The sequence below is a fragment of the Carassius gibelio genome, chromosome A7, assembly GCF_023724105.1.
Source record: "Carassius gibelio isolate Cgi1373 ecotype wild population from Czech Republic chromosome A7, carGib1.2-hapl.c, whole genome shotgun sequence".
In the NCBI taxonomy this organism is placed as follows: domain Eukaryota; kingdom Metazoa; phylum Chordata; class Actinopteri; order Cypriniformes; family Cyprinidae; genus Carassius; species Carassius gibelio.
The window spans coordinates 22,415,116-22,422,854 of NC_068377.1; the positions used below are offsets into that span (position 1 = coordinate 22,415,116).

The following is a 7,739-nucleotide window of genomic DNA, read 5'->3' on the forward strand; positions in this document are numbered from 1 at the left end:
ATATGCCAATCAAGGCATCATTTATTTGATAAAAAAATACAGTAAAAACTGTAAGCTGAATTTTCCGCAGCCATTACGCCAGTCTTCAGTGTCACATGATCCTTAAGAAATCATTGTACTATAATCATGAGCTGCAATAACTTTTATCATGATCAATTATGAAGACAGTTGTGCTCTTTACTCAAACTGAGATACAATTTTTCAGGATTCTTTGATGAATAAAAAGAGAAAAAAAATACAGCATTTATAGAAATCTAGGCTTCACTTTAACACTTAACACTTTACTTTATATAACATGAATATAATGCAGACATAAAAGCATACTAAAAAATCATCATAAATATATACAATACAGAAAAAACTACAAAAAAGCCTAGTTGAATTATTACAAGCCATCACAACAATCCTCTACAAGGCCATGCGTGTACACGGCCTGCGTGCGCATATGTGGCATTGACCTTTCCAGCAAAACTTCATCAGTCTTCGTTCAGCTGTATTTACCTAAAGTAATTATGCCCTACGGAAGCTCACACAGGGACAAACGGAGTGGTTCATACCTCAGAACTGGTCACATCTCCTCCGCTGATCCTTTCACAGGGAGTGTACTGGCACAGAAAACCTCTTCCTGCCTCTTCTCTTTGAAAAAAAAAAAACAAAACAAAAAAACTCCACAAACCATGGTGCAGGAAGTACCCCCACACAGTGTGGCACAGCACTGGCTGCCTCACACATTCGGTGGCACTTATACCCCTCGGCTTCAAAGGCAGACAAACTAGAAACCAGTTTGGTATTTTTCCACTTAAACAAAGAGGCTTTTAAAAGAAAGAAATCGAATTCACACCATTGTGAAATCCAGAAGTTTCACGAATGAATGGAAACGTTTGGTTAAATAAAGAAAGGATACAAGCACAGAGTGATGTGATGAATTCAAAGACAATAAACGCTGGACTCTTTCAACAGTCATTTCTAAAATAATATACAAGCTTTATTATTACAGGTTATGGATCATAAAGCAAGGGGGCATCAGTTAGTAAAATCATTTGAAAAGCATAGTGTTTGGAAGTACACCAAGGAGAAAAAGAGACCCATGAATTCTTGATAAAAGAGTCTTGTGTTAATAGACACCGTCCTGTTTTTTTCCTGCGTGTTTTTGTGTTACATTTACCGTCTCGCAGCGTGAGTGTGAGCGTGGAGCGTGGCTGAGTGGGGATTAACTCTGAACACTGCCAAAATACAGCATGTGTGTGTCCTCGGAAACACTAACACAAGCAAACCGCGTCCCACTGCCCCTGTAGACACAAACACACACACACACAACGCTGTCCAAGAGAGGGAAACTTCAGCTCTGATGATCCTCATCCAACCTCTCTCCCATTATTCACTCAATGACACACACACACACACACAAACACACACACAGTATTGTACAGGAATTCCAGTCCCACAGACACTCAACCTGCAGCCCACACTAGGGGTTGAGCGAGGGACACATGCGAAAGAGAGAAGCCGGTAGGGTGGGCAACAATTATGCTAATTGCCAGGGCACTCAGCTGAAGGATCAATCAGCTGTGATTACAGACCCTCCTGCATGATCAAATATTAATCTGCTGTACCTTCAGTCTGACCTGCCAGAACAGAGCCTCTTACCGACTTATGCATTAAGCGATTTGCACAAGCTGAACTCATAGCACCTAATAATATTGGACATGCAAGTCGGGGCATTAAAGGGATCTTCCAGGAACTGAATTGACTTACAATAAACAGGGTAAAAATAGCCCAGCATAACAGCCAGGATAACGCTTATATGACAGTCCAATTATATTAAATAAGGTATGATTGTAAAAACCAATTAGGGCAAATTCCACGAGCCACCTGATGGATTTTGCTCTTGTCATGTCCTGGAGAGCCGTAGCTGCAAAGTCAAAGACAGAAAGGTCAGCATTTAATCACAGGTAACACAGAAATGGTGCAAAAGATTAGACAATTCATTTCACTTCTCCATTCTGAGAAGATAAAGATAAAATATGTTGCGATAATTTGTTTATGAATGGAAACACATATAAAAAGTTTCAAATTCTGCAAAATAAAGTACACAATTGTAAAGTACTCCGGTAACACCAATATGATTGTAAAGTCAGCTAGATATAAAAATAAATACACTGATTTGTTATATGAATAGTATTTATATTGGTTTTAGTAATATTTTAAGTAATATTTAATAGTATTTATTCTTATTAGCGGCTTTACTAATATTAAAACCAAACGATACAAAGATTTTTGTTAGTTTTATTAATATTGGAAAACCATTTCAAAAATTTTATTTATTATATGAATAGTGTTTACATTATATAATCTTAGTCTTCTTAATATTAGTTTTACTTATATTAAAAACAATCCTAACAAAATTGATCTGAATATTTTACATTTTAACATTAAATATAAATAGTTCTCTTTGATTGAATTCAGACTACTAGAGTAGTCATATTAATGTAGAACTGGAGAGTAGACGGGAATTAATATTGAATAAAAAAAAAAAAAAAAAAAAAAGATTGATTGAGACACTTTCAAGGAATCCCTTGAACTTAATTTAATCATGGTTCAATTTAAATGTAATATATGTGTTAATACATCATAATCCATTCTGAGTGGAATATTCACATCAAACAGGACAATGATTAAATTAATAGCTACATTCATTACTTTGTATGCAGACATCTATTAAAAGACAAGCGTCTGTTTCTTTTGTGGCAGACAGCAAATGGTGGTTAACGAGATTAATATGACATTAAATCAACTCAGACACTCGACATTTAATAACACAAAACAGCTTGTGGAAATCATAGGATTGTTCCGCGGGATTATAACAGTGCCCCCCACCAGCACAGACCTGAGAGCAGATAGGGACTCCAGATTACCTAATCTACTTACATCTACAAAGCATATTTAAATCAATATATATTTTTTGAATTACACAGATAAGGCTTATTCGAGGATCATAATCTTATTTGAAACCATATTGTTTAGTCTGTTGGGTATTAGCGATAACAGATGTCAGGGTTAGCCTCCAGTAAACACTATTTGCGCTACAATAATTTGCGATGCATCAGGGCGCTTAATGCTGGAAGAAATATAGGGGGGGAAAAGGTAGAAACAAAGACACATAGACAAATAGAAACATAGACAAAAGCAGTCAGAAGAGAAAAGGAGTTTAACGTAATTTTATTTTGTGAACGGCACAATGATAGTACATTAGCATTTGAAAAACAACAGAAGATAAACGCGTATTTTAATTCAGGGTGACTGATGTACAGGTATTAACCCTCTCAAGGCAGGCATTGCAGATGTGCAACAGTAAAGTGACTAAAAACCTTATTACTCCAGATACATATTTTATGAATCTGGAGTACTAAAAACTTTACTATAGGTTACTAAATTTACTAAGTTACTAAAACTTAATTTGAGCCTGAGAGAGTTAAAAAGAAAAATGGGGCACACACAAAAAGTAGATGAAATAATATTTACTAATCTACATTTTATATATAAAACATATATTTTATGAAATCGTCCAATTTTAACTTACAACTTTTTTTTTTTTTACATAAAATAGGTGTAAATGTAATATAAAAAAGCAATCTGTTTTAATATACACACAGGAGATGTTTTTTATGTAAAAAAAAAAAAAAAAAACTTAATCTTTTACACTAGCTGGTCTAATTTCAGGCCTTTATTCAGAAAAAGAATCCCACTAATAATAGATTAACCCAAATGCTGGTTAGGGGCTATAAGAGCTCTCAGCAGGGAAAAGTTGGCAGTGTCAGGTACTGAGACGCTGTAGCAGCCCAGAGAGAGAATGTGTGTAAATACTCAGTCGTAAACAGGGTGGGAGATGGTCTGCTCTTTGAGACCCAGCCACGTACAAACAAGAGCCCAAATGTAAACCAGACTATAACAGTGAAACCCAGACCCCTCTGGATCCTTTTTCACATAAATCAGAAAAAAGTCAAGGGAGTCAGTGTTTATTTGGTATTTCGACTGAAATGTTAGTAATTCTGGTCCCTCAAATATCACATGATATTTAAAGAGTTCAGTTTCCATGGTACAGTACTCGTAATTACTGTATTAACCTCACAGCACGGCAGCTTTGTATGTTGGCAAATGTTGAATTTAAATGTGCTACAACAGACATAGCATTCAGTAACCATTAAAAATGACCGTGCAGCAATTATATTGCTGAAAGTAGCCCAGAGAAATATCAAAACATTTCATAGCTTATACAGTACAGATTTAAAAAGTAAGTTTCAGATAAATTCATGTTCTCTTTCGGGGGAAGCTACTGTTTGAGAAAATACACGAATACACATAAACCGTTGCGCTAAAATTGTTCTGCTAATTATTAGGTCAAATTTGACAATCCAAAGACTAAATAAATACATACATAAAAATAAAAATAAAAGTCACATTAGGCAAATCCAAATTTCCACAACAAAATAATTATTTATTTTGACGAAAACATTGCTAAAACCTTGAAATCAAAACATTATTTTACTCAAAGAAAATGAGCAAAAACTGATTTAGAAATTACCAGAACTAGCTGGGACGCAAATTTGCTTAGGAACATGACGGCATTTTACATGTAAACGTAGACTATATTAAAAATCTTACGACACACAGTCTAAGACGCAAAACATTCATACGCAATCACGGCACACAGAAACTTGTGGTGAGCAAAAGGATTGTTAATTACATTCCTACAGCTTTGATTGTCTGTGAATGATTACAGAAGGACGAGCCATAAAGAGTTTTTGGATAAGTTCTAATAACTGAGAAATAATTACAGTAAGTAGAATCTAATGCACTACATCCTCAAATGCTTCATCAATGCTGTGATTTTGAGCCTGATTATGTTAGGACAATATTAACCATATAAAAAGTACAAAATGTACCTTTTGTTTTAAATATAAATGTGAGGACAGAATCTAAAACAAACTGTAAAAAAATGTCTAAATACATCAATTCAGTTGTTACACAGGATAAAAATCAAGTGTATTTGAATGTTGAATTATTGTAACGTATTGAGTATAATGTGTTTTTTGTTTTTTTTCAGAACAAGAACAAAAAATATGGCATATATAATAATTTGTTGCTTAAAAGTAATTGGGTCTAAAGGGTGGCATCAGCTTCGGTCTGTCCTTGACCAGTCCGCAGTTTTACTAAGATACTTTACACATTACAGTCACAATGTAAGAGCGCCAATGAAGTTGCTCATGTGCTACACAATATTAGCTCATGTTGGTGTCAAAGGTCAATGGTACAGACCAAGATCCTCTCCCTTTGTCACTGCTCTCCCCCTATTCCTCCTCTAATTGCACAATTTGATTAGCGCAGAGCCTTTCCCCAATAAGAGAGCTCCCCCAGATTTAATATGGCGGCGGAATCTAGTATATAGGATAATTTAGATAGAAAACTCATGACTCGAGGCTTGTGACATCCAATTCTAGACAAAGCTACTTATGTGTGTGTGTGTGTGTGTGTGTACCCTATCATCCATAAGACGTCTAGCACACCTGAACACACAGTTTAAGACAGGAAAATTAGGCAGACTGTTGAGCACCGTTTTCACTGCAAGAAGAGCCAAGTGAACTTTAAGAATCTCTTCCAATTAACTTCATGAAAATGACTGCAGCGTGTAATGACAACTTCCCAGTAATTGTAACTTTAAAATAGAGTTGCAGTGCTCCAAAGATACACTCCATTAGAGAAAAGCGGCGACAGAACTGCCACACAATCAACAGTTATAAGACCGCCAAACTGTGAAGAGACTCTCTTGTGAAGTGAGAGATCGGTTTAAATTGCTAAAGTCATTGGCAACATGTAGATGAAAGTCAAGAGAGAGGTTGTCACAAAACATATAAACACTCACAGCATGTGCACAGGTGTGACACTGTATTTGGTAAAAGCTGCTGCACAGAATCTGAATTTAGCAGATTTTGATCAGTTATATTTAATGTGTACATTTGTATAATAATTAAGTGAATTAAGAATTCAAATCTTACAAGACATTTCATTATATATCATTACCTTCATGCGGAATTTGATCAGTTTCTTGTGAATAAAAATTATTTAAATGATCCTAACCATATAAGTTCTTAATATTTTTTTATTTCTTTTTCAATTTTATATCACGCCTGTTGGTAAAGTCATGTTAACAGGTATCCAATCGAAACCTGGCAATTAGTCTATAACTTTGAATGTGTGTGTGTGTGTGCGCGCGCTTTTTTGAAAATATTACAGAATTTATAAATTCTCTGTTCTATCTTTCTGAAATTGTAAAGACAAATAATTTCATACTAGATGTATTTATAAACGACAATAAAACTTCATCCACACCCAAAACATAAATGCAGCCTATTAACTGACTATTAACATTGTTATTGATACCAGGTCATTTACAGGCTAAATGCTATGCTGATGATAATATAGATTAAAGAAACACTAATGCTACAAATAATATTAACAATAACAACCGCAATAATAATTAATGGAGGTCATCAGATTTTTAGATTTGAGTAGGCCTCATACCGTATGTTTCCCTAGCACACTACAATCAGTAAAGACACTAAAGATAAATACACACCTCTCTCGTCTGAATACCGGTGCTTCCCGCCGCATCACTGCTCCACTGCCCCGAGACCAACAACGATTTCCTCTCCTCTCTCTTTTCCTGCTTCTCTCTCTCCCTCTCTTCCCCTTCTCTTTCTATCTCTTTTCTAGAGTCAGTGTCACAGAACGACACTCTAAATGCTGCTGTTTCACAAACAGCGCAGAAAAGAAGAGCAGAAGTCCAACAACTGTTAAATGTCGTAGCCGGTAATGACACTATTTTTTTTTTTTGGTTCTCAATCTTCTCATTTATACTAATTTACACCGAAACCAAACTTAAAGCAGGAAATCTCCAAATATTTAAACAAACACTTTAAGTCAGTAACAAATCAGAAACTTTCAAAAAATATATACTGTATGTATATTTTATCTCTTTGTCTTGTCTTCTCAGGGGATACTGTATGTCACTTGTTTGTCCATTTTGTGTTTGTGTGTGTGTGTGCGTGTGTGTGTGTGTGTGTGTGTGTGTGTGTGAGAGAGAGAGAGAGAGAGAGAGAGAGAGAGAGAGAGAGAGAGAGAGAGAATGTGAGTACCTGGAAGCAGTATGAAGCTTGTTCCGTCTGAGGTTGAGTCTCATAGTGAAGATGCAGCAGCACCACCTTCTGGTAAGAACAAGTATGAGAAAAAAAGACACCAGAGAGGGAAAGAGATGCAAGGAAACAGAATGCAGAAAACGTGTCAATGATCAGGAAAAATAAATATATATATAAAACTTTACAGTGATTACATTAAATGAAACTCTTCACCATTTTCATCATTGTGTGATGAAAACAGAAAGCTTACCTAGACCCCACCAAGCCATACCATACATATTTCTCCGCCTCCCCCTCTCCATTCCAGCTGGGGTTTGAATAGAGGGACGTAAATAATCATCTGTGTGTCTCACCCCCATTTCCTACAGAGGATCTCCTGCCCTCTAATAATAACTTAATCAGTGTGATTACACATCCATCACTGTGTGTGTGTGTGTGTTTGAGAGAGGGGTGGGTTGTTTTAGTTGGGAAATGAAATATTTGGGACCAGGTCCTATGGCCTGAGAGAGGACAGCATGTCACACGACAGCTGTATAAACACCCGGA

The 7,739-nt window shown here is 35.8% G+C and overlaps 1 long non-coding RNA gene across 1 annotated transcript; it reads right to left on the reverse strand.

Annotated features, from left to right (window-relative positions):
• Positions 1-960: 960 nt before the first annotated feature.
• Positions 961-6,853, reverse strand: LOC128016854 (uncharacterized). The gene is made up of 2 exons (XR_008184300.1): positions 6,635-6,853; positions 961-1,912 (listed from the first exon to the last, which is right to left on the reverse strand). It is a non-coding gene; the product is annotated as an uncharacterized LOC128016854 (long non-coding RNA).
• Between the last annotated feature and the right edge of the window lie 886 nt (positions 6,854-7,739).